The sequence below is a fragment of the Ornithodoros turicata genome, chromosome 1 (assembly GCF_037126465.1).
Source record: "Ornithodoros turicata isolate Travis chromosome 1, ASM3712646v1, whole genome shotgun sequence".
Classification (NCBI taxonomy): Eukaryota; Metazoa; Arthropoda; class Arachnida; order Ixodida; family Argasidae; genus Ornithodoros; species Ornithodoros turicata.
In genome coordinates, this window is record NC_088201.1 from 168,754,577 (window position 1) to 168,781,198 (window position 26,622).

Genomic DNA, 26,622 nt, shown 5'->3' on the forward strand with positions numbered 1-26,622 from the left:
TATCCCGCAGAGCAAAAAGATGCTGCTGGATGCTGCGGCCTGGGACGGAGCAAGCCTGGACGGGAGATACGAGCAAGTGCATTACGCGGCCAAGCCGTTGCTGGATTACTTTGGCAAAGATTTTGTAATCCACGTTGAGTAACGTTATCGGTCTCCACGCCGTAAGCTCTTCGCGGCGGTTCTTGTCCTTGCAGAGGAGTTTTATTAGACCGCATCGAGATGACGCTGGCAGGATACCCTGCTCCACGGCCTCGGCGAAGACCTCCCAGAGGGCTTCACCAAGCAAGTCCCAAAATCGCAGATAGAATTCGATAGGAAGTCCATCTGGTCCTGGACACTTCCCTTTCTTCATAGACTTTGCCGCTTGGTAAACCTCCGGGATGGACACGTCGAAGTCCAGGTCCGCCGACTGGTCAGCTGTCAAACTGGGATAGTCGGCACAGATGTTCTCCCACAGCGCTGTCTGCACTGGTTTGCGCGAGAACAGGCTGGCGAAGAAGTCTTGACAGGTGCTGACAATGTGTTCCAACGAGGTGGCCACTGTGCCGTCCTCCTGCACGAGACGTTCCAGACGTACCGGGGAAGAACGCTGGGTTGCAGCAAGGGTAGACCGCGTTGCCGCTGTCTGGTACGGAGACCCTCGACGTCGGCCTGTGGACGGTGCCCATCCCTGAGACTTCCTGTGTAGCAAGGCCGATAGTTCCGCCAGGAGCTCCTTGTACGCGGAAACCTCCTCCTGGGTCTCCAGACCAGCTTCCAAGAGACCTCTGAGACCGACTTGCAGGACGCGGACCTCACGGCGTTTCTCCGCAGCTAGCTGTTTTCCCCAGATCTGCAGGATGTCGCGCGCTCCCTGCTTCAAGCTATCCCACCACTCGAGTGACCGGTCTTCAGCCATTTTTAAGCGAAGGTATGCCGTTAAGTCCGCCACCACCCTGTCATCTTCCAAGAGTGACACGTTAAGGCGCCAAGGGGCACGTTGTAGTCCAAAGCCCGAGGAGTCTTGCGTGTCCAAAACCAATGCCCGATGGTCGGAGAAGTACTGTGCTGACGTGCCCACTTGCACCACCGCACAGTCCACGAGAGCCGGTACCACCGTCTTGGTCACGTAGAATCTGTCCAGTCGCGCGTGACGATCGTGAAAGGAGTACGTAAAACCTGGAGTGTCTCCGTGTAGGTGATTCCACGCGTCCGTCAAGTCACATGCCCTGACTAAACGACTCAGTTCCTTGGCCTTCCAGGGCTGGTTTCTTGCTGTTCCTCCGGCTCTGTCGTGGACATCGTCAAGGACGCAGTTAAAGTCACCAGCAAGGAGCACATCCCTCTTCCCCATCAGGTACGGATCCAGGTTTCTGAAGAACTCGTTCCTTTCCTGATAGTCAGTAGGCGCGTACACTGATATCAGGCGATTGTCGCGTCCTTGAACTGATATGTCAACTGAGACCACTCGGCCTTCAAAATCATAACTGTGCCGTAGAACTGTGCCACGAAAACGACTTGTAAGCAAGATGGCAACGCCCCGAGACCGCGGGTTGCCGAAACTGTAAAAACCGTTCGTGCCAATACGCTGGGAGAAGGACTTTGCTTCCGAAATGCTGCTGAAGTGCGTTTCCTGGAGAAACGCGACGTCGACTCCAAGGGATTCCAGCAGGGAGCCAAGTGCCCTCTGCTTGCGGTGTTGACGCAGTCCTCGTACATTAAGACTTAGTACCTTCATTATCGGGTAATGGGAGGGGGGTTTGGGACGTAAGACTGGCGTCTTGCCTAGCCTTCTTGCAGTCAGGCTTCGGGGTGCCCTTGCCTTCCTTCAACCACTCTTCTTCTGACGGCGTCGAATACGACAGGGAGCCGGTCGAGGGATGCGGACGTTTCGGGGGCTGACCACCTGCATTGTTGTCCTCCCGCATGTCTTCGCAAGCAGCGTCGTCTTCGAGAGCGTCTTCGTCGATGACGAGACCAGGCTCTGAGCCGTCGCTGTCGACTGATGATGTGCCTGGGTGCGAAAAGTCAGCACCGTTAAGCAGTTCCTCAGTCTCGGTTGACGTCTTCGTGACTTCCTGAAGCCCTGCAGTGGCAGGTGCTTCTGATTCGCTCTTCTCGGGCACCGCAGTGGCGGGCTCTTCTGTAGAGACGTTCCCAGAGGCTACAATGGCAGCCCCCGCTTTAGTAAAAGGCGAAAGATCAATACGCGGATTTGAAGGGAGACCAGAGCATATGTCCTGAATTTTCCACGTTCGTCGATGCCCTATTTAAAACATATGAGACGCAAAGTGGTGGAGTCCCGTCTCTCTCTCTTTCTTTTCCTTTATTTGTTTGACTTGTTTTGGGGGTCCGGGTGTGGCCGGTCAGGACACGTCCGACCTGGACGCATGTTTTCTCTTTGAATTTTTTAAATTTTGTTTTCTTTCTTTTCCTCTATTTCTTTTATCTGTTTTGGGCTGGGGGTGTGGCCGGTCAGGACACGTCCGACCTGGACGCATGTTTTCTCTTTGAATTGAATGATGTAGCCTTCCCCAAACGGGTTAGGCCTATCAAAAATTGTCTAGAAGCTCATTGTGCTGTCCCCCTCCACGGTGATCTTTAGTAAAAGGCGAAAGATCAATACGCGGATTTGAAGGGAGACCAGAGCATATGTCCTGAATTTTCCACGTTCGTCGATGCCCTATTTAAAACATATGAGACGCAAAGTGGTGGAGTCCCGTCTCTCTCTCTTTCTTTTCCTTTATTTGTTTGACTTGTTTTGGGGGTCCGGGTGTGGCCGGTCAGGACACGTCCGACCTGGACGCATGTTTTCTCTTTGAATTTTTTAAATTTTGTTTTCTTTCTTTTCCTCTATTTCTTTTATCTGTTTTGGGCTGGGGGTGTGGCCGGTCAGGACACGTCCGACCTGGACGCATGTTTTCTCTTTGAATTGAATGATGTAGCCTTCCCCAAACGGGTTAGGCCTATCAAAAATTGTCTAGAAGCTCATTGTGCTGTCCCCCTCCACGGTGATCTTTAGTAAAAGGCGAAAGATCAATACGCGGATTTGAAGGGAGACCAGAGCATATGTCCTGAATTTTCCACGTTCGTCGATGCCCTATTTAAAACATATGAGACGCAAAGTGGTGGAGTCCCGTCTCTCTCTCTTTCTTTTCCTTTATTTGTTTGACTTGTTTTGGGGGTCCGGGTGTGGCCGGTCAGGACACGTCCGACCTGGACGCATGTTTTCTCTTTGAATTTTTTAAATTTTGTTTTCTTTCTTTTCCTCTATTTCTTTTATCTGTTTTGGGCTGGGGGTGTGGCCGGTCAGGACACGTCCGACCTGGACGCATGTTTTCTCTTTGAATTGAATGATGTAGCCTTCCCCAAACGGGTTAGGCCTATCAAAAATTGTCTAGAAGCTCATTGTGCTGTCCCCCTCCACGGTGATCTTTAGTAAAAGGCGAAAGATCAATACGCGGATTTGAAGGGAGACCAGAGCATATGTCCTGAATTTTCCACGTTCGTCGATGCCCTATTTAAAACATATGAGACGCAAAGTGGTGGAGTCCCGTCTCTCTCTCTTTCTTTTCCTTTATTTGTTTGACTTGTTTTGGGGGTCCGGGTGTGGCCGGTCAGGACACGTCCGACCTGGACGCATGTTTTCTCTTTGAATTTTTAAAATTTTGTTTTCTTTCTTTTCCTCTATTTCTTTTATCTGTTTTGGGCTGGGGGTGTGGCCGGTCAGGACACGTCCGACCTGGACGCATGTTTTCTCTTTGAATTGAATGATGTAGCCTTCCCCAAACGGGTTAGGCCTATCAAAAATTGTCTAGAAGCTCATTGTGCTGTCCCCCTCCACGGTGATCTTTAGTAAAAGGCGAAAGATCAATACGCGGATTTGAAGGGAGACCAGAGCATATGTCCTGAATTTTCCACGTTCGTCGATGCCCTATTTAAAACATATGAGACGCAAAGTGGTGGAGTCCCGTCTCTCTCTCTTTCTTTTCCTTTATTTGTTTGACTTGTTTTGGGGGTCCGGGTGTGGCCGGTCAGGACACGTCCGACCTGGACGCATGTTTTCTCTTTGAATTTTTTAAATTTTGTTTTCTTTCTTTTCCTCTATTTCTTTTATCTGTTTTGGGCTGGGGGTGTGGCCGGTCAGGACACGTCCGACCTGGACGCATGTTTTCTCTTTGAATTGAATGATGTAGCCTTCCCCAAACGGGTTAGGCCTATCAAAAATTGTCTAGAAGCTCATTGTGCTGTCCCCCTCCACGGTGATCTTTAGTAAAAGGCGAAAGATCAATACGCGGATTTGAAGGGAGACCAGAGCATATGTCCTGAATTTTCCACGTTCGTCGATGCCCTATTTAAAACATATGAGACGCAAAGTGGTGGAGTCCCGTCTCTCTCTCTTTCTTTTCCTTTATTTGTTTGACTTGTTTTGGGGGTCCGGGTGTGGCCGGTCAGGACACGTCCGACCTGGACGCATGTTTTCTCTTTGAATTTTTTAAATTTTGTTTTCTTTCTTTTCCTCTATTTCTTTTATCTGTTTTGGGCTGGGGGTGTGGCCGGTCAGGACACGTCCGACCTGGACGCATGTTTTCTCTTTGAATTGAATGATGTAGCCTTCCCCAAACGGGTTAGGCCTATCAAAAATTGTCTAGAAGCTCATTGTGCTGTCCCCCTCCACGGTGATCTTTAGTAAAAGGCGAAAGATCAATACGCGGATTTGAAGGGAGACCAGAGCATATGTCCTGAATTTTCCACGTTCGTCGATGCCCTATTTAAAACATATGAGACGCAAAGTGGTGGAGTCCCGTCTCTCTCTCTTTCTTTTCCTTTATTTGTTTGACTTGTTTTGGGGGTCCGGGTGTGGCCGGTCAGGACACGTCCGACCTGGACGCATGTTTTCTCTTTGAATTTTTTAAATTTTGTTTTCTTTCTTTTCCTCTATTTCTTTTATCTGTTTTGGGCTGGGGGTGTGGCCGGTCAGGACACGTCCGACCTGGACGCATGTTTTCTCTTTGAATTGAATGATGTAGCCTTCCCCAAACGGGTTAGGCCTATCAAAAATTGTCTAGAAGCTCATTGTGCTGTCCCCCTCCACGGTGATCTTTAGTAAAAGGCGAAAGATCAATACGCGGATTTGAAGGGAGACCAGAGCATATGTCCTGAATTTTCCACGTTCGTCGATGCCCTATTTAAAACATATGAGACGCAAAGTGGTGGAGTCCCGTCTCTCTCTCTTTCTTTTCCTTTATTTGTTTGACTTGTTTTGGGGGTCCGGGTGTGGCCGGTCAGGACACGTCCGACCTGGACGCATGTTTTCTCTTTGAATTTTTTAAATTTTGTTTTCTTTCTTTTCCTCTATTTCTTTTATCTGTTTTGGGCTGGGGGTGTGGCCGGTCAGGACACGTCCGACCTGGACGCATGTTTTCTCTTTGAATTGAATGATGTAGCCTTCCCCAAACGGGTTAGGCCTATCAAAAATTGTCTAGAAGCTCATTGTGCTGTCCCCCTCCACGGTGATCTTTAGTAAAAGGCGAAAGATCAATACGCGGATTTGAAGGGAGACCAGAGCATATGTCCTGAATTTTCCACGTTCGTCGATGCCCTATTTAAAACATATGAGACGCAAAGTGGTGGAGTCCCGTCTCTCTCTCTTTCTTTTCCTTTATTTGTTTGACTTGTTTTGGGGGTCCGGGTGTGGCCGGTCAGGACACGTCCGACCTGGACGCATGTTTTCTCTTTGAATTTTTTAAATTTTGTTTTCTTTCTTTTCCTCTATTTCTTTTATCTGTTTTGGGCTGGGGGTGTGGCCGGTCAGGACACGTCCGACCTGGACGCATGTTTTCTCTTTGAATTGAATGATGTAGCCTTCCCCAAACGGGTTAGGCCTATCAAAAATTGTCTAGAAGCTCATTGTGCTGTCCCCCTCCACGGTGATCTTTAGTAAAAGGCGAAAGATCAATACGCGGATTTGAAGGGAGACCAGAGCATATGTCCTGAATTTTCCACGTTCGTCGATGCCCTATTTAAAACATATGAGACGCAAAGTGGTGGAGTCCCGTCTCTCTCTCTTTCTTTTCCTTTATTTGTTTGACTTGTTTTGGGGGTCCGGGTGTGGCCGGTCAGGACACGTCCGACCTGGACGCATGTTTTCTCTTTGAATTTTTTAAATTTTGTTTTCTTTCTTTTCCTCTATTTCTTTTATCTGTTTTGGGCTGGGGGTGTGGCCGGTCAGGACACGTCCGACCTGGACGCATGTTTTCTCTTTGAATTGAATGATGTAGCCTTCCCCAAACGGGTTAGGCCTATCAAAAATTGTCTAGAAGCTCATTGTGCTGTCCCCCTCCACGGTGATCTTTAGTAAAAGGCGAAAGATCAATACGCGGATTTGAAGGGAGACCAGAGCATATGTCCTGAATTTTCCACGTTCGTCGATGCCCTATTTAAAACATATGAGACGCAAAGTGGTGGAGTCCCGTCTCTCTCTCTTTCTTTTCCTTTATTTGTTTGACTTGTTTTGGGGGTCCGGGTGTGGCCGGTCAGGACACGTCCGACCTGGACGCATGTTTTCTCTTTGAATTTTTTAAATTTTGTTTTCTTTCTTTTCCTCTATTTCTTTTATCTGTTTTGGGCTGGGGGTGTGGCCGGTCAGGACACGTCCGACCTGGACGCATGTTTTCTCTTTGAATTGAATGATGTAGCCTTCCCCAAACGGGTTAGGCCTATCAAAAATTGTCTAGAAGCTCATTGTGCTGTCCCCCTCCACGGTGATCTTTAGTAAAAGGCGAAAGATCAATACGCGGATTTGAAGGGAGACCAGAGCATATGTCCTGAATTTTCCACGTTCGTCGATGCCCTATTTAAAACATATGAGACGCAAAGTGGTGGAGTCCCGTCTCTCTCTCTTTCTTTTCCTTTATTTGTTTGACTTGTTTTGGGGGTCCGGGTGTGGCCGGTCAGGACACGTCCGACCTGGACGCATGTTTTCTCTTTGAATTTTTTAAATTTTGTTTTCTTTCTTTTCCTCTATTTCTTTTATCTGTTTTGGGCTGGGGGTGTGGCCGGTCAGGACACGTCCGACCTGGACGCATGTTTTCTCTTTGAATTGAATGATGTAGCCTTCCCCAAACGGGTTAGGCCTATCAAAAATTGTCTAGAAGCTCATTGTGCTGTCCCCCTCCACGGTGATCTTTAGTAAAAGGCGAAAGATCAATACGCGGATTTGAAGGGAGACCAGAGCATATGTCCTGAATTTTCCACGTTCGTCGATGCCCTATTTAAAACATATGAGACGCAAAGTGGTGGAGTCCCGTCTCTCTCTCTTTCTTTTCCTTTATTTGTTTGACTTGTTTTGGGGGTCCGGGTGTGGCCGGTCAGGACACGTCCGACCTGGACGCATGTTTTCTCTTTGAATTTTTTAAATTTTGTTTTCTTTCTTTTCCTCTATTTCTTTTATCTGTTTTGGGCTGGGGGTGTGGCCGGTCAGGACACGTCCGACCTGGACGCATGTTTTCTCTTTGAATTGAATGATGTAGCCTTCCCCAAACGGGTTAGGCCTATCAAAAATTGTCTAGAAGCTCATTGTGCTGTCCCCCTCCACGGTGATCTTTAGTAAAAGGCGAAAGATCAATACGCGGATTTGAAGGGAGACCAGAGCATATGTCCTGAATTTTCCACGTTCGTCGATGCCCTATTTAAAACATATGAGACGCAAAGTGGTGGAGTCCCGTCTCTCTCTCTTTCTTTTCCTTTATTTGTTTGACTTGTTTTGGGGGTCCGGGTGTGGCCGGTCAGGACACGTCCGACCTGGACGCATGTTTTCTCTTTGAATTTTTTAAATTTTGTTTTCTTTCTTTTCCTCTATTTCTTTTATCTGTTTTGGGCTGGGGGTGTGGCCGGTCAGGACACGTCCGACCTGGACGCATGTTTTCTCTTTGAATTGAATGATGTAGCCTTCCCCAAACGGGTTAGGCCTATCAAAAATTGTCTAGAAGCTCATTGTGCTGTCCCCCTCCACGGTGATCTTTAGTAAAAGGCGAAAGATCAATACGCGGATTTGAAGGGAGACCAGAGCATATGTCCTGAATTTTCCACGTTCGTCGATGCCCTATTTAAAACATATGAGACGCAAAGTGGTGGAGTCCCGTCTCTCTCTCTTTCTTTTCCTTTATTTGTTTGACTTGTTTTGGGGGTCCGGGTGTGGCCGGTCAGGACACGTCCGACCTGGACGCATGTTTTCTCTTTGAATTTTTTAAATTTTGTTTTCTTTCTTTTCCTCTATTTCTTTTATCTGTTTTGGGCTGGGGGTGTGGCCGGTCAGGACACGTCCGACCTGGACGCATGTTTTCTCTTTGAATTGAATGATGTAGCCTTCCCCAAACGGGTTAGGCCTATCAAAAATTGTCTAGAAGCTCATTGTGCTGTCCCCCTCCACGGTGATCTTTAGTAAAAGGCGAAAGATCAATACGCGGATTTGAAGGGAGACCAGAGCATATGTCCTGAATTTTCCACGTTCGTCGATGCCCTATTTAAAACATATGAGACGCAAAGTGGTGGAGTCCCGTCTCTCTCTCTTTCTTTTCCTTTATTTGTTTGACTTGTTTTGGGGGTCCGGGTGTGGCCGGTCAGGACACGTCCGACCTGGACGCATGTTTTCTCTTTGAATTTTTTAAATTTTGTTTTCTTTCTTTTCCTCTATTTCTTTTATCTGTTTTGGGCTGGGGGTGTGGCCGGTCAGGACACGTCCGACCTGGACGCATGTTTTCTCTTTGAATTGAATGATGTAGCCTTCCCCAAACGGGTTAGGCCTATCAAAAATTGTCTAGAAGCTCATTGTGCTGTCCCCCTCCACGGTGATCTTTAGTAAAAGGCGAAAGATCAATACGCGGATTTGAAGGGAGACCAGAGCATATGTCCTGAATTTTCCACGTTCGTCGATGCCCTATTTAAAACATATGAGACGCAAAGTGGTGGAGTCCCGTCTCTCTCTCTTTCTTTTCCTTTATTTGTTTGACTTGTTTTGGGGGTCCGGGTGTGGCCGGTCAGGACACGTCCGACCTGGACGCATGTTTTCTCTTTGAATTTTTTAAATTTTGTTTTCTTTCTTTTCCTCTATTTCTTTTATCTGTTTTGGGCTGGGGGTGTGGCCGGTCAGGACACGTCCGACCTGGACGCATGTTTTCTCTTTGAATTGAATGATGTAGCCTTCCCCAAACGGGTTAGGCCTATCAAAAATTGTCTAGAAGCTCATTGTGCTGTCCCCCTCCACGGTGATCTTTAGTAAAAGGCGAAAGATCAATACGCGGATTTGAAGGGAGACCAGAGCATATGTCCTGAATTTTCCACGTTCGTCGATGCCCTATTTAAAACATATGAGACGCAAAGTGGTGGAGTCCCGTCTCTCTCTCTTTCTTTTCCTTTATTTGTTTGACTTGTTTTGGGGGTCCGGGTGTGGCCGGTCAGGACACGTCCGACCTGGACGCATGTTTTCTCTTTGAATTTTTTAAATTTTGTTTTCTTTCTTTTCCTCTATTTCTTTTATCTGTTTTGGGCTGGGGGTGTGGCCGGTCAGGACACGTCCGACCTGGACGCATGTTTTCTCTTTGAATTGAATGATGTAGCCTTCCCCAAACGGGTTAGGCCTATCAAAAATTGTCTAGAAGCTCATTGTGCTGTCCCCCTCCACGGTGATCTTTAGTAAAAGGCGAAAGATCAATACGCGGATTTGAAGGGAGACCAGAGCATATGTCCTGAATTTTCCACGTTCGTCGATGCCCTATTTAAAACATATGAGACGCAAAGTGGTGGAGTCCCGTCTCTCTCTCTTTCTTTTCCTTTATTTGTTTGACTTGTTTTGGGGGTCCGGGTGTGGCCGGTCAGGACACGTCCGACCTGGACGCATGTTTTCTCTTTGAATTTTTTAAATTTTGTTTTCTTTCTTTTCCTCTATTTCTTTTATCTGTTTTGGGCTGGGGGTGTGGCCGGTCAGGACACGTCCGACCTGGACGCATGTTTTCTCTTTGAATTGAATGATGTAGCCTTCCCCAAACGGGTTAGGCCTATCAAAAATTGTCTAGAAGCTCATTGTGCTGTCCCCCTCCACGGTGATCTTTAGTAAAAGGCGAAAGATCAATACGCGGATTTGAAGGGAGACCAGAGCATATGTCCTGAATTTTCCACGTTCGTCGATGCCCTATTTAAAACATATGAGACGCAAAGTGGTGGAGTCCCGTCTCTCTCTCTTTCTTTTCCTTTATTTGTTTGACTTGTTTTGGGGGTCCGGGTGTGGCCGGTCAGGACACGTCCGACCTGGACGCATGTTTTCTCTTTGAATTTTTTAAATTTTGTTTTCTTTCTTTTCCTCTATTTCTTTTATCTGTTTTGGGCTGGGGGTGTGGCCGGTCAGGACACGTCCGACCTGGACGCATGTTTTCTCTTTGAATTGAATGATGTAGCCTTCCCCAAACGGGTTAGGCCTATCAAAAATTGTCTAGAAGCTCATTGTGCTGTCCCCCTCCACGGTGATCTTTAGTAAAAGGCGAAAGATCAATACGCGGATTTGAAGGGAGACCAGAGCATATGTCCTGAATTTTCCACGTTCGTCGATGCCCTATTTAAAACATATGAGACGCAAAGTGGTGGAGTCCCGTCTCTCTCTCTTTCTTTTCCTTTATTTGTTTGACTTGTTTTGGGGGTCCGGGTGTGGCCGGTCAGGACACGTCCGACCTGGACGCATGTTTTCTCTTTGAATTTTTTAAATTTTGTTTTCTTTCTTTTCCTCTATTTCTTTTATCTGTTTTGGGCTGGGGGTGTGGCCGGTCAGGACACGTCCGACCTGGACGCATGTTTTCTCTTTGAATTGAATGATGTAGCCTTCCCCAAACGGGTTAGGCCTATCAAAAATTGTCTAGAAGCTCATTGTGCTGTCCCCCTCCACGGTGATCTTTAGTAAAAGGCGAAAGATCAATACGCGGATTTGAAGGGAGACCAGAGCATATGTCCTGAATTTTCCACGTTCGTCGATGCCCTATTTAAAACATATGAGACGCAAAGTGGTGGAGTCCCGTCTCTCTCTCTTTCTTTTCCTTTATTTGTTTGACTTGTTTTGGGGGTCCGGGTGTGGCCGGTCAGGACACGTCCGACCTGGACGCATGTTTTCTCTTTGAATTTTTTAAATTTTGTTTTCTTTCTTTTCCTCTATTTCTTTTATCTGTTTTGGGCTGGGGGTGTGGCCGGTCAGGACACGTCCGACCTGGACGCATGTTTTCTCTTTGAATTGAATGATGTAGCCTTCCCCAAACGGGTTAGGCCTATCAAAAATTGTCTAGAAGCTCATTGTGCTGTCCCCCTCCACGGTGATCTTTAGTAAAAGGCGAAAGATCAATACGCGGATTTGAAGGGAGACCAGAGCATATGTCCTGAATTTTCCACGTTCGTCGATGCCCTATTTAAAACATATGAGACGCAAAGTGGTGGAGTCCCGTCTCTCTCTCTTTCTTTTCCTTTATTTGTTTGACTTGTTTTGGGGGTCCGGGTGTGGCCGGTCAGGACACGTCCGACCTGGACGCATGTTTTCTCTTTGAATTTTTTAAATTTTGTTTTCTTTCTTTTCCTCTATTTCTTTTATCTGTTTTGGGCTGGGGGTGTGGCCGGTCAGGACACGTCCGACCTGGACGCATGTTTTCTCTTTGAATTGAATGATGTAGCCTTCCCCAAACGGGTTAGGCCTATCAAAAATTGTCTAGAAGCTCATTGTGCTGTCCCCCTCCACGGTGATCTTTAGTAAAAGGCGAAAGATCAATACGCGGATTTGAAGGGAGACCAGAGCATATGTCCTGAATTTTCCACGTTCGTCGATGCCCTATTTAAAACATATGAGACGCAAAGTGGTGGAGTCCCGTCTCTCTCTCTTTCTTTTCCTTTATTTGTTTGACTTGTTTTGGGGGTCCGGGTGTGGCCGGTCAGGACACGTCCGACCTGGACGCATGTTTTCTCTTTGAATTTTTTAAATTTTGTTTTCTTTCTTTTCCTCTATTTCTTTTATCTGTTTTGGGCTGGGGGTGTGGCCGGTCAGGACACGTCCGACCTGGACGCATGTTTTCTCTTTGAATTGAATGATGTAGCCTTCCCCAAACGGGTTAGGCCTATCAAAAATTGTCTAGAAGCTCATTGTGCTGTCCCCCTCCACGGTGATCTTTAGTAAAAGGCGAAAGATCAATACGCGGATTTGAAGGGAGACCAGAGCATATGTCCTGAATTTTCCACGTTCGTCGATGCCCTATTTAAAACATATGAGACGCAAAGTGGTGGAGTCCCGTCTCTCTCTCTTTCTTTTCCTTTATTTGTTTGACTTGTTTTGGGGGTCCGGGTGTGGCCGGTCAGGACACGTCCGACCTGGACGCATGTTTTCTCTTTGAATTTTTTAAATTTTGTTTTCTTTCTTTTCCTCTATTTCTTTTATCTGTTTTGGGCTGGGGGTGTGGCCGGTCAGGACACGTCCGACCTGGACGCATGTTTTCTCTTTGAATTGAATGATGTAGCCTTCCCCAAACGGGTTAGGCCTATCAAAAATTGTCTAGAAGCTCATTGTGCTGTCCCCCTCCACGGTGATCTTTAGTAAAAGGCGAAAGATCAATACGCGGATTTGAAGGGAGACCAGAGCATATGTCCTGAATTTTCCACGTTCGTCGATGCCCTATTTAAAACATATGAGACGCAAAGTGGTGGAGTCCCGTCTCTCTCTCTTTCTTTTCCTTTATTTGTTTGACTTGTTTTGGGGGTCCGGGTGTGGCCGGTCAGGACACGTCCGACCTGGACGCATGTTTTCTCTTTGAATTGAATGATGTAGCCTTCCCCAAACGGGTTAGGCCTATCAAAAATTGTCTAGAAGCTCATTGTGCTGTCCCCCTCCACGGTGATCTTTAGTAAAAGGCGAAGTTTATTGTGAGAAAAACCGCCTGACCGCAATGGGTCCCGCACAAACATCCCTGCTCAACACCAACACCAAAGAGCCAACATTCAGAACAAGTCGCGACACTCACACTATTACACGTAAAAAACATTACGGCAGCAATCACACTAACCACTATTACAATACATTCATACCTCGCTATCATTAGATTCACAATAAAATCCACGAACATCCCGAGCCCAGCAAATGCAACTTACAGTTCATACGGAAGACAACAGCGAATCAACATGCGGAATTATGTCAGTACATGCGTATATTAAAGACTAGACTAGAGACTAACAATCACTGTATCATACAACACAGTACCAGAATGCAGAGCACAGTGCACCCCACCCTTGTCCGAAAAGCTCAGAAGAACAGTGTCAATACATAAACTACAATGTACCACATTCGGCGACCTTTGTCTCAAAAATTGACACAAATCTTCCCACTGTTCCGAACAAACACTTTCCGGTGCCGTTTCCACCGCTTTTTAAAATCGTCCACCCCCATGACATCTAACTCGTACTGTAATTTTCTTCTTAACGAAACTCTAACGTAAAAAGTTACGATTCTTAATGACTCATTTGTCCCGCCATACAATTTCCTGTTTCTTGAAGCCCACAGCTGATATTTAATTTCGTTCAAAAGCAAGCAAAAAGCCGGCCCTTGTCCGCTGTCCACTGGGATCGGGTCGAAGACGTGCACTGTGCTGTACTGAATATTGGACAGAGCAAACAATGCCGCCATTTTTCGCCACAAAGCGCTTGCCAACACGCAGTCGTAAAAAATGTGTTTGTGGTTCTCCATTCGACCACAGGTGGCACACTCATTGGTAGCTCGAAACCGGAACCTCTGCAATCGAGTAGCCACCGGCAAAACATCGTGAGACATCTCCCACGCTAGATCTGCCCGATCATCATCCAGAATCGGTGAGAGAAGGAGACCCCTCGAATCTGCTACGTGCGTCGATATAAGGTCCCTTTTACAAGCATAGAACAGTGTCTCGTATATTTTCTTGGTAGACAGGAACCTTATGCTTTCCCCAGGCAAAGCCTCTCGAAGAACACGGACGTACCGTGCCAATTCAACGTAGAAGGGCATCGGTGACTCAGCCCTAGGCACCAAGTGATTAACTGGAACGTCAAAAAGCTTGCAAAGCGTGCCCATGCTGTAAAGAGCCAGCGGCTTGGCGACGTGGTTGTCCTCCTCCAGAATATTGCATGTCTGCGCGATGGCTAGGGCCACGCACTTGAGTTTAACATTAAATATTCCCAACCCTCCGCACTCCGGTGGGCCCTGAACTATCACTCTCTTTACCTTCTCGGGTCTTCCCTGCCACAAAACAGACATCATAATTCGAGTCAAAGTTCTCTCAACTCTTCTGGTTGGGAAACTACAAGTACCCACGTACCAAATCGTAGAGCACATCTCCGTTCTAATGATGTCCCGCTTTCCGCGGTATCCGATACCGATGTCCTCATATTGAACTTTTATGGCCTCTAAGTTCTTCTGGATGTCAATCCACGTTTTGCCTGCCACCCCCCTCTCGGAGAACGTTACACCGAGTATCTTCATTTCTGCAACGCACGGGATGCCGGCGATATCCGTCTGAATCCCAGCGCAGTTAACTCGCATTATTTTTGACTTCTCTTTGTTCAGACTGGCGCCGGAACCCGCGGCGTAAATCTCCATGAGCCGTAAGGCCTCTACAACTGCTGGTGGACCCGTCGTACACAGGGTCATGTCATCAGCGTACGCAAATATTGTTGCCTGGCTGACGCTACCGGGCACAGGAGCTCTAGGTATGGCGACACTTTTCAGCATGAGCCTCACAAACGGCTCACAGGACAGGACGTACAACAGGGGAGACATTGGACACCCCTGCCGCACCCCAGACCTGACTGGAAAGCTCCGGCTCAACTTGCCATTGACTTCGACAACGCTGTATATCTCGGTATACAACAGCCGCACATAACACACAAACCTCGATGGGAGACCTATTGCTTCCAACACATGAAACAAATATTCATGGCTAACCTTGTCAAAGGCCTTCTCCTGATCAAAACTGACCAGAAGAAGCGGCACGTTTCTGCGCTGACAATACGCAAGCATATCTCGCAGTGCCGTTAAATGCGTATGCACCCACCGTCCCTTCGCAGCAGAGGCCTGACCTGGTGACAACAGATAGTCCATTACTTCACCAAGTTTGAGCTGTAAGGCCTTTGCCAATATTTTATAGTCGGTATTTAATAACGTAACCGGCCGCCAAGCCTTTAACTCATGTTTTTTTGCCTCATCCTTGCACAGCAACTTTATGATCCCGACTCTCAACGATTCCGGTAGGCAACCTTTGTCCAAGCACATATTGAAAACCTTCGATAGCGGCCCTGCAAGCTCAGTCCAAAATACGCGGTAAAATTCTGGTGGGAGGCCGTCAGACCCTGGACTTTTCCCCAGCCGCAAAGACTTCATCGCCGCCGTTAAGTCTTGAACTGTGATGCGCTTTTCAAACAAGTCATGACCTTTGTCTAGCAACGGGATCCCTTTGTCTAATTCGATCCACGCCTTTTGATCTACCTCTTTCCTACTGTACAAACCAGCGTAAAATTCCACGCATGCATCCTCAATCTCATCTTGTGTTCTTCGTAATACCCCGTCTGACCCCTGAATTACAGAGAGGGTCACCGGTCGTCTCCTTACTTTTGCTGTGTTGATCTGTCTTTGTGCAACAACAACTTGTCCAGTGTAACTCGTTGTTAGTGGTGGCGGCGATGACTTCAAAAGCAGAACACTTAAATCTTCCTGCAATTCCCGATATGCCTCCTGTTGAGCCGCAGTCACAAGGCCCAAGCCCCGGAGACTACGCAAACCCCATCTTATGGCAAATATTGCTTCCTTTCGCTCCTGGGCTCGCTTCTTACCCCAAGTCTTAAACTTGGAGATTATTTGGCCTTTGACGTCCTCCCACCAGTGCATGGAAGTAACCCCTTCAGTCTTCTTTTGAATAATTAAGTTCCTAATATCAGTTATTACTTCCTGATCAGACAGCAGATTACAGTTCAACCGCCAACGGTTGGGTAACCTGCCAAAGCCTTTTTCAAACTGAAACTCTGCTACAACCATACTGTGATCACTCAGATAAGCAGTGGGATGATTCAGTGGAATCACCTCACAGTCTACTATCGCACTAGTGGTGTTGCAGGGGGCGTAAAAGCGATCCAACCTCACACTTCGCCCTTGGGCGTGAAAGGTAAAGCCAGGGGTAGAACCATACAAGTGCTCCCATACGTCGATGAATTTATAAGCACTGACCAATCGTCTCAGGCCCTTCGCTCTCCATGGTCTGCTGACTAAGGATCCTCCCCTGCTGTCGACACATTCATTCAGCACACAGTTAAAGTCACCGAGGAGGATCCTTGTCCCCGAGCCTACCATGTAACCATCCAACGATTCGAAAAACAAATTTCTTTCCTGATTGTCTATTGGAGCGTACACATTAACAATTTTGTAAACTTGTCCCTGAAAAACAACGTCCACTACGAGAACTCGGCCGTGGTCGTCTCGAACATACTGCCTGATCTCACCATGAAAACTCGGCGATATGGCCACAGTTACGCCCCTCGCATTCGACTCCCCAAAACTGCTAACACTTATTAGTCCGGTATTGCGTTCGAAATTTCGGACATCCGCTAAACAGCAAAAATGTGTCTCCTGCAAGCATACAATATGAACATCAAGTTTCTGCATCACACCTCTCAACATCTCCTGTTTTCGCTGTGCTCGCAATCCCCTTACGTTAAAAGTTGCAAGCTTGAACATGAATATTAAAAGAATGATGCAGAGAAACACATTTCCTCTCACCGCACAATTTGCGCTACGCTGGAAAGTCAGTTCTTTATCTTCTTGGCCATGCCTCTACCCCGTTGAGGAAGTGAGGCCAATTGTCCAGGAAGGGCATGCACGGCTTGCGATTCCTTTTCTTCCGACGATGTTGTCGCAGTCGAAAGTGGGCGCTTGGTCCCCGCAGCAGAACCGTCCTGGTCATCCATCACCTCATCGTCTTCGTCGACCGTGACGCTGGCCTTGGTTGTTTCTGACTCGACCCCTCGTTGTTCCAGGAACTCATCCGGGACCCCTGTCAGATCGTCAGCACCAGTGGACGAGCCGGGCTCTCCCCCGTCTTGCGCGCCCTTCGGACTCACAAGCACTCGCATGTCGAGAGCTGCGTCACCACTACCTTCTCCCTGAGGCGAAGGAGGAGTCGAAGCCGTCGCTTGGGACTCCGCATGGCTGTGAGTCTCGAGCCCATCGGTCTCATTGGCTACAGCTTCTGCCCAATCACTGATGGGATGATGCTCCACCCGAGCCTCAATCGCAGCGGTCTCCATATTTTCCGTCTCCTTAGGTTCCTGTGACATTACGCTGGCGTCGGAAGTCACGTTTGCATAGGACCTAAGACCACACGCCGAAGTGGCATGGTCCTCACCGCACTTCTTGCAGGGCGATAGGCATCCCTTGCCAGAGTGGCCGTATTCAGAGCACCGAGGGCAGTACTCCGTCCGACAACTGAACGAAAAGTGTCCAGCCTGGCCACAGCGGCGACACGTCTTCCTCATCCCTGAGTATACGCACATCGTCTGGAAGCCATCGATGTCGACGAAGTTGGGCACCTCCCGTTCCATTACCATGATGACGCGGCGACTTCCCCTTTCGATGGTGGGTGCTTCCTGAAAGTAGTCTCGCTTGACCGAGATGACCTGACCGTAGTTTTTGAATTCAGCCTCCACGTCTTCATTAGGAACCTCGATAGGCAAAAAGTGCAGAGAGACTGTCTTCGTATTCCTTTCACAAGGAACCAAAACGTAATGACGTCCCTTCACTTCCAAAGTACGTTTCGCCGCAAGGGCTTCCGCCGCTTGCTTCGAGCTAACCGAGATGGCAAACTTGCCATGTCCAAAAGGGTTTATTCCCTTCGAATTCTTGACACCGACGTTCCTCAACATCGATTGCAGAACGTCGCTCATACGAACATCCCGATCCGTTTCAAGGAAAAAGCTCAACTCACGGTTGATCTTGCGGTGGGCTGCCATCTTCCTGGGCGAAATGCTGCTGGAAGAGGCTGCCTTTGACGTCAAATTTTACAAAAAATCGACCAAATTTGCGAGAGCTATCGAACAACACGTCTACTCAGTACTTCGTCGTCGTCGTCGTAAAAGGCGAGTAAAAGGCGAAAGATCAATACGCGGATTTGAAGGGAGACCAGAGCATATGTCCTGAATTTTCCACGTTCGTCGATGCCCTATTTAAAACATATGAGACGCAAAGTGGTGGAGTCCCGTCTCTCTCTCTTTCTTTTCCTTTATTTGTTTGACTTGTTTTGGGGGTCCGGGTGTGGCCGGTCAGGACACGTCCGACCTGGACGCATGTTTTCTCTTTGAATTTTTTAAATTTTGTTTTCTTTCTTTTCCTCTATTTCTTTTATCTGTTTTGGGCTGGGGGTGTGGCCGGTCAGGACACGTCCGACCTGGACGCATGTTTTCTCTTTGAATTGAATGATGTAGCCTTCCCCAAACGGGTTAGGCCTATCAAAAATTGTCTAGAAGCTCATTGTGCTGTCCCCCTCCACGGTGATCTTTAGTAAAAGGCGAAAGATCAATACGCGGATTTGAAGGGAGACCAGAGCATATGTCCTGAATTTTCCACGTTCGTCGATGCCCTATTTAAAACATATGAGACGCAAAGTGGTGGAGTCCCGTCTCTCTCTCTTTCTTTTCCTTTATTTGTTTGACTTGTTTTGGGGGTCCGGGTGTGGCCGGTCAGGACACGTCCGACCTGGACGCATGTTTTCTCTTTGAATTTTTTAAATTTTGTTTTCTTTCTTTTCCTCTATTTCTTTTATCTGTTTTGGGCTGGGGGTGTGGCCGGTCAGGACACGTCCGACCTGGACGCATGTTTTCTCTTTGAATTGAATGATGTAGCCTTCCCCAAACGGGTTAGGCCTATCAAAAATTGTCTAGAAGCTCATTGTGCTGTCCCCCTCCACGGTGATCTTTAGTAAAAGGCGAAAGATCAATACGCGGATTTGAAGGGAGACCAGAGCATATGTCCTGAATTTTCCACGTTCGTCGATGCCCTATTTAAAACATATGAGACGCAAAGTGGTGGAGTCCCGTCTCTCTCTCTTTCTTTTCCTTTATTTGTTTGACTTGTTTTGGGGGTCCGGGTGTGGCCGGTCAGGACACGTCCGACCTGGACGCATGTTTTCTCTTTGAATTTTTTAAATTTTGTTTTCTTTCTTTTCCTCTATTTCTTTTATCTGTTTTGGGCTGGGGGTGTGGCCGGTCAGGACACGTCCGACCTGGACGCATGTTTTCTCTTTGAATTGAATGATGTAGCCTTCCCCAAACGGGTTAGGCCTATCAAAAATTGTCTAGAAGCTCATTGTGCTGTCCCCCTCCACGGTGATCTTTAGTAAAAGGCGAAAGATCAATACGCGGATTTGAAGGGAGACCAGAGCATATGTCCTGAATTTTCCACGTTCGTCGATGCCCTATTTAAAACATATGAGACGCAAAGTGGTGGAGTCCCGTCTCTCTCTCTTTCTTTTCCTTTATTTGTTTGACTTGTTTTGGGGGTCCGGGTGTGGCCGGTCAGGACACGTCCGACCTGGACGCATGTTTTCTCTTTGAATTTTTTAAATTTTGTTTTCTTTCTTTTCCTCTATTTCTTTTATCTGTTTTGGGCTGGGGGTGTGGCCGGTCAGGACACGTCCGACCTGGACGCGTGTTTTCTCTTTGAATTGAATGATGTAGCCTTCCCCAAACGGGTTAGGCCTATCAAAAATTGTCTAGAAGCTCATTGTGCTGTCCCCCTCCACGGTGATCTTTAGTAAAAGGCGAACTTTATTGTCAAAAACTACCATCCAAAACTACCAAACTACCATCACCACCAAAACCCAGTCCCTCCAGAGCCTACTCACAAAACCCAGAACTTAACACTTGAAGCGTTATCCACATTCATACATTGCACGTGGTGTGACCCCATCCCAGACTTCTGGTTTCCCAGAAGCGACCAGTCCAACAGAAACAACTGTCGCTCCGCATCCTACCCCACTCAAAATTTGATCATCACTTTCCCTTGCTGTCGTATAAAAACTCTCCAGTGGGATTTCCACCGTTTCTTAAAGGCCGCCTCCCCGATAACGTCCAACTCGTGTTGGAGCTTCCTGTGCAAGGACAGCCTCACGTAAAACGTCACAACTCGCAGGGACTCGTTCGTGCCCCCGTACAATTTTCTGTTTCTTGATGACCACAACTGAAATTTTATCTCATTTAAAAGCAGGCAAAATGATGGAACCTGCCCTCGTCCCACTGGCACAGGGTCAAACACGTGCACTGTAGTATACTGAATAACAGGCAACGCAAACAAATCCGCCATTTTTCGCCACATTGCAGCTGCCATTATACAATCATAGAAAATATGTTTGTGGTTCTCTACACCACCACATGTCGCACAATCGCTAGATGCACGAAAACGAAAACGATACAGCCTTGTTGCCACCGGTAATACATTGTGGGACATTTCCCAGGCGACATCCGCGCGGTCATCCTCTAAATAGGTGGACAGTAATAACCCTCTCGTTTCGGCAACATGCGTGGTGATCTCGTCCTTCTTACATTCATAGAACAACGTCTCATAGATTTTCTTCGTCGTCAGGAACCTGATGTTGTCACTTGGCAGCACCCTTTGCAAAATTCGTACATACTTAGCAAGTTCTACATAAAATCGGCCGGGTGTCTCGGCTCTGGGCAACAAGTGATTGATTGGCACACCAAAAAGAGTACACAACGTTCCCATACTATACAGAGCCAAGGACTTGGCAACATGATCCCCGTCCTCCAAAGCCCTACACGTCTGAGTGATGGCCAAGGCCACACACATTAGCCTGATATTAAAAATGCTAAACCCCCCGCTCTCAGCTGGTCCCTGAATTACAACCCTTTTTACTTTCTCAGGCCTCCCCTGCCAAAGAACGGACATCATTGTCCGGGTCAGCTTCTTTTCCACCACTCTCGTAGGAAGAGTGCATGTGCCCGCGTACCAAATGGCTGAACACATTTCATTTCTGATTATATCCCGTCTTCCTCTATACCCTGTGCTGATCCCCTCGTATTTCTCTTTGACAGCATCAAGACTTTTCTGAATCTCAGTCCATGTCCTGGGTGCCACGCCCTCCGCCGTAAAGACGATGCCAAGCACCTTCATTTGCTGCACTACGGGTATGCCGGCTATCTGCACTTGACTTCCTGGGAGATTCACTTTCATGACTGCTGACTTTTCCTTATTAAGGCGTGCGCCTGAGCCCGCAGCGTATACCTCCATGAGCCTCAGAGCCTCCCCGATCGCCGACGGCCTTGTCGTGCACAGCGTCATGTCATCGGCGTATGCAAACACCGTGGACAAGCCAACACTTCCTGGTGTGAACGCCTTCGGGATGGCGGCACTGCTTGCCACAAGCCTGACAAACGGCTCAAAGCACAGGGCATACAATAGGGGTGAGATCGGGCAGCCTTGGCGAACCCCTGACAGGACTGAGAATCTTCTGCTCAACTTGCCATTAATTTCGATGACGCTGCTTATGTCCGTATACAGCAACCCAACAAACCGCCTGAATACCAAAGGAAGACCGATTCTCTCCAGCACATGGAACATATAATCATGTGCGACCCTATCGAACGCCTTCTCCTGGTCAAAACTGGCCAGAAGAAGAGAACCCTGTCTCTGCTGGTAGTAACCAATCATGTCTCGCAATGCCATCAAGTGCGAGTGCACGCTCCTTCCCTTAACAGCAGAGGCCTGAGCCGGCGACAGCAAACAGTCCATCGCTTGACTTAATCTCAGCTGCATTGCCTTTGCCAGTATTTTATAGTCTGTATTTAACAGGGTCACCGGTCGCCAAGCCCTTAACTCTGTCCTCCTATTTTCATCTTTGCACAACAATTTGATGACCCCGACTCTAAGGGATTGCGGTAAACTTCCTTCTCTCAGGCACAGACGAAAAACCGTGGTTAACGGCAGCGCTAGTTCCCTCCAAAATACACGGTAAAACTCTGGTGGGAGACCGTCAGATCCCGGGCTCTTACCCAACCTCAATGCCTTCATTGCTTCTGTTATCTCTTCCACCGAAAACTCATTTTCAAATATTTCACCTCCTCCCTCTAATTTCGGTAAGTGTTTGTCCAGCAGCTTCCACGCGTCCCTATCCACGTGTTTTGGAGCGTATAGTTCAGCGTAAAAATCCACGCACGCTTCCTCTATTTCGTCTTGCGTCTGACGCAGGACACCATCAGACCCACAGACTTCTTGCAAGGCTGTGGGCCGTCTTCTCACCGTCGCTGTGTTTAACTCGCGAGAGGTCATGACTACCTGCCCTGCGTAATTCGGTCTCTGCACTGGTGGCGTCGACTTCAGAAGCAATACGCTTAAGTCTTCTTGCAGTTCCCTATATGCTTCTAGTTGGGCTGCGGTCTCTAGGCCCAAACCGCGCAAACTGCGCAGACCCCACCGTATGGCATAGATCATTTCCCTCCGCTCCCGGGCACGTTGCTTCCCCCACTTTTTAAACGCGTGAATTATTTCGCCCTTCAACGTCTCCCACCAGTCAACCGAACATACTCCTTTGGCTTCGTGGCTACTGATTATACGTCTAATATCGTCTGCCACTTCGTCGTCATACAACAGACTAGTGTTCAGTCGCCACCGGTTGGGAAGCCTCCCAAATCCGCCTACAAAAGCAAACTCGACTGCCAGCATGCAATGGTCACTCAAATAAACAGATCCAGTATTAAGTTGCGCTACTTCACAGTCCACAATGTTACGCGTCACAGCACGATTTACATAGCACCTGTCTAAACGCACACTTCGGCCTTGCGCATGAAAAGTAAAACCGCGCGTTGAACCATACACATGTTCCCATGCATCAACAAAATCGTAAGCATTTACTAAGCGCCTCAACCCCTTAGCTTTCCATGGCCTGCTAACTAAAGATCCCCCTGTGCAGTCAACACATTCATTAAGTACACAATTAAAGTCACCGATCAGGATTCTTTCCCCGGAACCAACCAAAAAGCCATCTAACGACTCGAAGAACAAACTTCTTTCCTGATTATCTATAGGCACGTAGACGTTTACAATTTTATAGACTTTCCCTTCAAACACAACGTCTGCCACGATGACTCGACCTTGATCGTCCCGGACGTACTGCCTTATCTCGCCCCGGAAAGAAGGCGACAAGGCTATCGTTACGCCCCGGGAATTCCTCGCTCCAAAGCTACTCACAGTTATCATACCAGTAGTGCGCTCAAAATTTCTAACATCTGCCAGGCAGAAGAAGTGTGTTTCTTGCAGACATACAATGTGTAGATCCAGTTTCTGAACTACCTCTTTAAACATTTCCTGCTTCTTATATCCTCGCAGTCCCCGAATATTAAACGTTGCGAGTTTGAACGTAATTAATAAAACGAGAAACACTAGAAACACGAGAAACACTAGTCCTCTCACCAGACAAGTTCCATTTCGCGCGAAAGTCAGTTCTTAATCTTTTTCCTGCACCCTCTGCCTCGCTGTGGAAGGGAGGCCAGCTGTCCGGGCAGTTGATGCACACTTTTGCTTCCGGACGAAACTGTCCCCGTCGAAAGCGGACGTTTCATCCCTGCTGGTGAAGCACCCTCGTCGTCCTCCATGTTGACGTTTTCACCCTCGTCGTCCTCCACGTTGACGTTTTCATCCTTATCGTCCTCCATGTTGACATTCTCACCCTTGTCGTCCTCCATGTTGACGTTCTCACCCTTGGGGTCGTCCTCTTCCGTGTCGGCCTCGATATTACCCGTCGCTATCACTAAGCTCCCACCAGACAGGCTGTGGGACAGGTCACCATCCTGGGTGTCGGACGGACTCTCCTCGCCCATGGCGTCAGGCACTGTCTCGCCGCTGCCAGACTCTTCAGCTGTAGCACTCGGCCCCGGGACAGTGACGCCTCGCTCTTCCACTCGTACATCAAGCTCCTTTGCCACGGCCTCTGACCAATCTGCTACCCGCTCTGGCACCTCGGTTGCCTCAAGGACGTTCTCTGCCAACGGCCTGCCCGGCTCTGCCCGGGATGTAACGTTCGCATAGGACGTCACCGCACAGGCTGAGGCTGCGTGGTCTTCGCCACACTTCTTGCATGGGGCTTGGCACCCCCTGGCAGAGTGGCCATACTCACTGCATCGCAGACAATACTCAGTCCGGCAATTGAAAGAGAAGTGACCCGCCTGACCGCATCGCCGACACGTCTTGCGCATTCCGGAATAGACACACATGGTCTGGAATCCGTCAATTTCAACAAAGTTGGGTACTTCCCGGTCCATCACCATGATGACCCGCCGACTACCCCTTTCGATGGTCGGGGCCTCCTGGAAGTAGTCACGCTTCACCGTGATCACTTGCCCGTACTTCTTAAATTCCACTTCCACGTCTTCATTGGGAACCTCTATCGGCAAGAAATGCAGCGATACGGTCTTTGTGTTCCTTTCGCAAGGAACAAGCACATAGTCTCGCCCTTTAACTTCTAACATGCCCTTCGCTGCAAGGGCTTCCGCCGCCTGCTTAGAGCGCACCGTGATGGCAAACCTGCCATGTCCAAATGGGTTAATCCCCTTCGAGGCATTAACCCCCACATGTTTGAGCATAGACTGCAGAACGTCGCTCATGCGAACGTCCTGGTCCGTTTCCAAGAAAAAGCTTAACTCACGTTGAATTTTCCGACGGGCTGCCATCTTCCTTGGCGAAACGCAGCTGGAAGAGGCTGCCAGGAGCTTGAAATTAAACAAAATTCAATGAAATTTAGCAGAGCGATCGAACAACACATCCCAACCCGCTCGTCGAAAGGGCGAAAGATCAATACGCGGATTTGAAGGGAGACCAGAGCATATGTCCTGAATTTTCCACGTTCGTCGATGCCCTATTTAAAACATATGAGACGCAAAGTGGTGGAGTCCCGTCTCTCTCTCTTTCTTTTCCTTTATTTGTTTGACTTGTTTTGGGGGTCCGGGTGTGGCCGGTCAGGACACGTCCGACCTGGACGCATGTTTTCTCTTTGAATTTTTAAAATTTTGTTTTCTTTCTTTTCCTCTATTTCTTTTATCTGTTTTGGGCTGGGGGTGTGGCCGGTCAGGACACGTCCGACCTGGACGCATGTTTTCTCTTTGAATTGAATGATGTAGCCTTCCCCAAACGGGTTAGGCCTATCAAAAATTGTCTAGAAGCTCATTGTGCTGTCCCCCTCCACGGTGATCTTTAGTAAAAGGCGAAAGATCAATACGCGGATTTGAAGGGAGACCAGAGCATATGTCCTGAATTTTCCACGTTCGTCGATGCCCTATTTAAAACATATGAGACGCAAAGTGGTGGAGTCCCGTCTCTCTCTCTTTCTTTTCCTTTATTTGTTTGACTTGTTTTGGGGGTCCGGGTGTGGCCGGTCAGGACACGTCCGACCTGGACGCATGTTTTCTCTTTGAATTTTTTAAATTTTGTTTTCTTTCTTTTCCTCTATTTCTTTTATCTGTTTTGGGCTGGGGGTGTGGCCGGTCAGGACACGTCCGACCTGGACGCATGTTTTCTCTTTGAATTGAATGATGTAGCCTTCCCCAAACGGGTTAGGCCTATCAAAAATTGTCTAGAAGCTCATTGTGCTGTCCCCCTCCACGGTGATCTTTAGTAAAAGGCGAAAGATCAATACGCGGATTTGAAGGGAGACCAGAGCATATGTCCTGAATTTTCCACGTTCGTCGATGCCCTATTTAAAACATATGAGACGCAAAGTGGTGGAGTCCCGTCTCTCTCTCTTTCTTTTCCTTTATTTGTTTGACTTGTTTTGGGGGTCCGGGTGTGGCCGGTCAGGACACGTCCGACCTGGACGCATGTTTTCTCTTTGAATTTTTTAAATTTTGTTTTCTTTCTTTTCCTCTATTTCTTTTATCTGTTTTGGGCTGGGGGTGTGGCCGGTCAGGACACGTCCGACCTGGACGCATGTTTTCTCTTTGAATTGAATGATGTAGCCTTCCCCAAACGGGTTAGGCCTATCAAAAATTGTCTAGAAGCTCATTGTGCTGTCCCCCTCCACGGTGATCTTTAGTAAAAGGCGAAAGATCAATACGCGGATTTGAAGGGAGACCAGAGCATATGTCCTGAATTTTCCACGTTCGTCGATGCCCTATTTAAAACATATGAGACGCAAAGTGGTGGAGTCCCGTCTCTCTCTCTTTCTTTTCCTTTATTTGTTTGACTTGTTTTGGGGGTCCGGGTGTGGCCGGTCAGGACACGTCCGACCTGGACGCATGTTTTCTCTTTGAATTTTTTAAATTTTGTTTTCTTTCTTTTCCTCTATTTCTTTTATCTGTTTTGGGCTGGGGGTGTGGCCGGTCAGGACACGTCCGACCTGGACGCATGTTTTCTCTTTGAATTGAATGATGTAGCCTTCCCCAAACGGGTTAGGCCTATCAAAAATTGTCTAGAAGCTCATTGTGCTGTCCCCCTCCACGGTGATCTTTAGTAAAAGGCGAAAGATCAATACGCGGATTTGAAGGGAGACCAGAGCATATGTCCTGAATTTTCCACGTTCGTCGATGCCCTATTTAAAACATATGAGACGCAAA

At 48.0% G+C, this 26,622-nt stretch overlaps 32 non-coding genes across 32 annotated transcripts; all 32 read right to left on the reverse strand.

Annotated features, from left to right (window-relative positions):
• Positions 1-2,509: 2,509 nt before the first annotated feature.
• On the reverse strand, positions 2,510-2,631 carry LOC135379848 (U5 spliceosomal RNA). Its single transcript, XR_010419301.1, has one exon. It is a non-coding gene; the product is annotated as a U5 spliceosomal RNA (small nuclear RNA).
• Positions 2,632-2,926: 295 nt separating this feature from the next.
• Positions 2,927-3,048, reverse strand: LOC135379849 (U5 spliceosomal RNA). Its single transcript, XR_010419302.1, has one exon. It is a non-coding gene; the product is annotated as a U5 spliceosomal RNA (small nuclear RNA).
• Positions 3,049-3,343: 295 nt separating this feature from the next.
• LOC135379850 (U5 spliceosomal RNA) lies at positions 3,344-3,465 on the reverse strand. Its single transcript, XR_010419303.1, has one exon. It is a non-coding gene; the product is annotated as a U5 spliceosomal RNA (small nuclear RNA).
• Positions 3,466-3,760: 295 nt separating this feature from the next.
• LOC135379851 (U5 spliceosomal RNA) lies at positions 3,761-3,882 on the reverse strand. Its single transcript, XR_010419304.1, has one exon. It is a non-coding gene; the product is annotated as a U5 spliceosomal RNA (small nuclear RNA).
• A 295-nt stretch (positions 3,883-4,177) lies between these two features.
• Positions 4,178-4,299, reverse strand: LOC135379854 (U5 spliceosomal RNA). The gene has a single exon (XR_010419306.1). It is a non-coding gene; the product is annotated as a U5 spliceosomal RNA (small nuclear RNA).
• A 295-nt stretch (positions 4,300-4,594) lies between these two features.
• LOC135379855 (U5 spliceosomal RNA) lies at positions 4,595-4,716 on the reverse strand. Its single transcript, XR_010419307.1, has one exon. It is a non-coding gene; the product is annotated as a U5 spliceosomal RNA (small nuclear RNA).
• Positions 4,717-5,011: 295 nt separating this feature from the next.
• On the reverse strand, positions 5,012-5,133 carry LOC135379856 (U5 spliceosomal RNA). Its single transcript, XR_010419308.1, has one exon. It is a non-coding gene; the product is annotated as a U5 spliceosomal RNA (small nuclear RNA).
• Positions 5,134-5,428: 295 nt separating this feature from the next.
• On the reverse strand, positions 5,429-5,550 carry LOC135379857 (U5 spliceosomal RNA). The gene has a single exon (XR_010419309.1). It is a non-coding gene; the product is annotated as a U5 spliceosomal RNA (small nuclear RNA).
• A 295-nt stretch (positions 5,551-5,845) lies between these two features.
• LOC135379858 (U5 spliceosomal RNA) lies at positions 5,846-5,967 on the reverse strand. The gene has a single exon (XR_010419310.1). It is a non-coding gene; the product is annotated as a U5 spliceosomal RNA (small nuclear RNA).
• A 295-nt stretch (positions 5,968-6,262) lies between these two features.
• On the reverse strand, positions 6,263-6,384 carry LOC135379860 (U5 spliceosomal RNA). Its single transcript, XR_010419312.1, has one exon. It is a non-coding gene; the product is annotated as a U5 spliceosomal RNA (small nuclear RNA).
• A 295-nt stretch (positions 6,385-6,679) lies between these two features.
• LOC135379861 (U5 spliceosomal RNA) lies at positions 6,680-6,801 on the reverse strand. Its single transcript, XR_010419313.1, has one exon. It is a non-coding gene; the product is annotated as a U5 spliceosomal RNA (small nuclear RNA).
• A 295-nt stretch (positions 6,802-7,096) lies between these two features.
• On the reverse strand, positions 7,097-7,218 carry LOC135379862 (U5 spliceosomal RNA). The gene has a single exon (XR_010419314.1). It is a non-coding gene; the product is annotated as a U5 spliceosomal RNA (small nuclear RNA).
• A 295-nt stretch (positions 7,219-7,513) lies between these two features.
• LOC135379863 (U5 spliceosomal RNA) lies at positions 7,514-7,635 on the reverse strand. Its single transcript, XR_010419315.1, has one exon. It is a non-coding gene; the product is annotated as a U5 spliceosomal RNA (small nuclear RNA).
• A 295-nt stretch (positions 7,636-7,930) lies between these two features.
• Positions 7,931-8,052, reverse strand: LOC135379864 (U5 spliceosomal RNA). The gene has a single exon (XR_010419316.1). It is a non-coding gene; the product is annotated as a U5 spliceosomal RNA (small nuclear RNA).
• Positions 8,053-8,347: 295 nt separating this feature from the next.
• Positions 8,348-8,469, reverse strand: LOC135379866 (U5 spliceosomal RNA). Its single transcript, XR_010419318.1, has one exon. It is a non-coding gene; the product is annotated as a U5 spliceosomal RNA (small nuclear RNA).
• Positions 8,470-8,764: 295 nt separating this feature from the next.
• Positions 8,765-8,886, reverse strand: LOC135379867 (U5 spliceosomal RNA). The gene has a single exon (XR_010419319.1). It is a non-coding gene; the product is annotated as a U5 spliceosomal RNA (small nuclear RNA).
• Positions 8,887-9,181: 295 nt separating this feature from the next.
• LOC135379869 (U5 spliceosomal RNA) lies at positions 9,182-9,303 on the reverse strand. Its single transcript, XR_010419320.1, has one exon. It is a non-coding gene; the product is annotated as a U5 spliceosomal RNA (small nuclear RNA).
• A 295-nt stretch (positions 9,304-9,598) lies between these two features.
• LOC135379870 (U5 spliceosomal RNA) lies at positions 9,599-9,720 on the reverse strand. Its single transcript, XR_010419321.1, has one exon. It is a non-coding gene; the product is annotated as a U5 spliceosomal RNA (small nuclear RNA).
• A 295-nt stretch (positions 9,721-10,015) lies between these two features.
• Positions 10,016-10,137, reverse strand: LOC135379871 (U5 spliceosomal RNA). Its single transcript, XR_010419322.1, has one exon. It is a non-coding gene; the product is annotated as a U5 spliceosomal RNA (small nuclear RNA).
• A 295-nt stretch (positions 10,138-10,432) lies between these two features.
• Positions 10,433-10,554, reverse strand: LOC135379872 (U5 spliceosomal RNA). Its single transcript, XR_010419323.1, has one exon. It is a non-coding gene; the product is annotated as a U5 spliceosomal RNA (small nuclear RNA).
• Positions 10,555-10,849: 295 nt separating this feature from the next.
• On the reverse strand, positions 10,850-10,971 carry LOC135379873 (U5 spliceosomal RNA). Its single transcript, XR_010419324.1, has one exon. It is a non-coding gene; the product is annotated as a U5 spliceosomal RNA (small nuclear RNA).
• Positions 10,972-11,266: 295 nt separating this feature from the next.
• LOC135379874 (U5 spliceosomal RNA) lies at positions 11,267-11,388 on the reverse strand. The gene has a single exon (XR_010419325.1). It is a non-coding gene; the product is annotated as a U5 spliceosomal RNA (small nuclear RNA).
• Positions 11,389-11,683: 295 nt separating this feature from the next.
• On the reverse strand, positions 11,684-11,805 carry LOC135379875 (U5 spliceosomal RNA). Its single transcript, XR_010419326.1, has one exon. It is a non-coding gene; the product is annotated as a U5 spliceosomal RNA (small nuclear RNA).
• A 295-nt stretch (positions 11,806-12,100) lies between these two features.
• Positions 12,101-12,222, reverse strand: LOC135379876 (U5 spliceosomal RNA). Its single transcript, XR_010419327.1, has one exon. It is a non-coding gene; the product is annotated as a U5 spliceosomal RNA (small nuclear RNA).
• A 295-nt stretch (positions 12,223-12,517) lies between these two features.
• On the reverse strand, positions 12,518-12,639 carry LOC135379878 (U5 spliceosomal RNA). The gene has a single exon (XR_010419329.1). It is a non-coding gene; the product is annotated as a U5 spliceosomal RNA (small nuclear RNA).
• Positions 12,640-18,491: 5,852 nt separating this feature from the next.
• Positions 18,492-18,613, reverse strand: LOC135379879 (U5 spliceosomal RNA). Its single transcript, XR_010419330.1, has one exon. It is a non-coding gene; the product is annotated as a U5 spliceosomal RNA (small nuclear RNA).
• Positions 18,614-18,908: 295 nt separating this feature from the next.
• LOC135379880 (U5 spliceosomal RNA) lies at positions 18,909-19,030 on the reverse strand. The gene has a single exon (XR_010419331.1). It is a non-coding gene; the product is annotated as a U5 spliceosomal RNA (small nuclear RNA).
• Positions 19,031-19,325: 295 nt separating this feature from the next.
• LOC135379881 (U5 spliceosomal RNA) lies at positions 19,326-19,447 on the reverse strand. Its single transcript, XR_010419332.1, has one exon. It is a non-coding gene; the product is annotated as a U5 spliceosomal RNA (small nuclear RNA).
• Positions 19,448-25,193: 5,746 nt separating this feature from the next.
• Positions 25,194-25,315, reverse strand: LOC135379882 (U5 spliceosomal RNA). The gene has a single exon (XR_010419333.1). It is a non-coding gene; the product is annotated as a U5 spliceosomal RNA (small nuclear RNA).
• Positions 25,316-25,610: 295 nt separating this feature from the next.
• Positions 25,611-25,732, reverse strand: LOC135379883 (U5 spliceosomal RNA). Its single transcript, XR_010419334.1, has one exon. It is a non-coding gene; the product is annotated as a U5 spliceosomal RNA (small nuclear RNA).
• A 295-nt stretch (positions 25,733-26,027) lies between these two features.
• LOC135379884 (U5 spliceosomal RNA) lies at positions 26,028-26,149 on the reverse strand. The gene has a single exon (XR_010419335.1). It is a non-coding gene; the product is annotated as a U5 spliceosomal RNA (small nuclear RNA).
• Positions 26,150-26,444: 295 nt separating this feature from the next.
• Positions 26,445-26,566, reverse strand: LOC135379885 (U5 spliceosomal RNA). Its single transcript, XR_010419336.1, has one exon. It is a non-coding gene; the product is annotated as a U5 spliceosomal RNA (small nuclear RNA).
• Between the last annotated feature and the right edge of the window lie 56 nt (positions 26,567-26,622).